The sequence below is a fragment of the Rhinopithecus bieti genome, unplaced genomic scaffold, assembly GCF_001698545.2.
Source record: "Rhinopithecus bieti isolate Rb0 unplaced genomic scaffold, ASM169854v2 repeat_17616, whole genome shotgun sequence".
Taxonomy (NCBI): Eukaryota; Metazoa; Chordata; class Mammalia; order Primates; family Cercopithecidae; genus Rhinopithecus; species Rhinopithecus bieti.
This window is the reverse complement of record NW_016835356.1, coordinates 1-1414: the sequence shown is the minus strand read 5'-3', so window position 1 is coordinate 1414 and position 1414 is coordinate 1. Positions and strand designations below refer to the sequence as shown.

Sequence of the window (1414 nt, the reverse complement as noted above, 5' to 3'; positions counted from 1 at the left end):
TAAAGCTTTTAAAATACGTGCACACCTTACTACACATAACAGAATTCATACTGGAGAGAAACCCTACAAATGTGAAGAATGTGGCAAAGCCTTTAACCGATCCTCATCCCTTACTGTACATAACAGAATTCATACTGGAGAAAAACCTTACAAATGTAAACAATGTGGCAAAGGTTTTAGTGAGAATCCTCATCCCTTACTAAACATAAGATAATTCATACTACAGAGAAACCCTACAAATGTGAAGAATGTGGCAAAGCCTTTAACAAGTCCTCAATTCTTAACATACATAAGATGATTCATACTAAAGAGAAACCACAAACCTTAAAGATGTGACAATGCTTTTTACGAAATCTCAAACTTTTTTAAATTTGAAAGAAATCATGCTGGTGAGAACTAGAAATGTGAAGAATATGACAAAGCCTTTAAAGGCTATTTAAATAGTTGTCTCACTTGATTGTAGGTAAGATACTTTATACTCGAGAAAACTCCTACAAGTGTGAAGAATGTGGCAAAACTTAACTAATGCTCATACCTTAGTGCACAGGAAATAATTTATTTTTGAGACAAATTGTACAAATATAAAGAATGTGACAAAGCCATTAATAACTGCTCACATCTTAACATCAGAGAGCTAATACAAACATTAAAGGTGCAATTACTCTCAAAAGATCTTCCAGAAAATAGAAGCCTTTAAAATGTATGAAATTTATTGCTGTAAATTCTTATGGCTTACAATTCAGAATCTCTACATGCAATTTTTTTTAAAAATTTTTCTGGTACTCATACTAGACCCATGATTTTCTTGATTCTTATTTCTTTTTTTTTCTTTTTTCTTTTTTTTGGTATGTACCATTTTAGTTTTTATTAATAAAATAGAAAGCTAAACTAAGAGAACTGCTTTATTCTTGCATCTAATCTGACCATATATTGGAGTAGCAATTCTTTATAAAAGGACTTAGGTGAGAACTGTCAATATATCAGTTCCATCAAAAACTCTAGGTTGGAATATCTTAAAAAGAGCAAGTTAAATATGAGAAAGCACAGAAATCTCTCCCTCAAACAAGAGGGGCTTCCTTTAATAGTCTTTAATATAGCTCATTTGCAATTGTATGAAAATCCATCAAGATCAATCATGTTGCACAATCCCTAAAGGATAAAACTGAGGGAACTCATGGATAATTTTCACAGCTTCGTTGTAAAGTCCAGGATCAAAAGGATGGTTATCTTCTTTAAACTGGACATAAGATGTACACAAGATGGTGGCCTTGGCAGTTACTCTTCCAACCACTTCCATAATTCCAGAGATTTCTTCATCAAGGGGTTCCCATCAACTCGATGGTTCCATTTTTTCCTTCTCCATCTGAAAGAATAAACATTTTTCCAGTGGGATGAATCTTTTCCAGCCTCCCTA

General features: G+C 33.0%; 1 pseudogene; it reads right to left on the bottom strand.

The window, feature by feature from the left end:
- Positions 1-901: 901 nt before the first annotated feature.
- On the bottom strand, positions 902-1406 carry LOC108524700 (replication protein A 14 kDa subunit pseudogene; annotated as a pseudogene).
- Between the last annotated feature and the right edge of the window lie 8 nt (positions 1407-1414).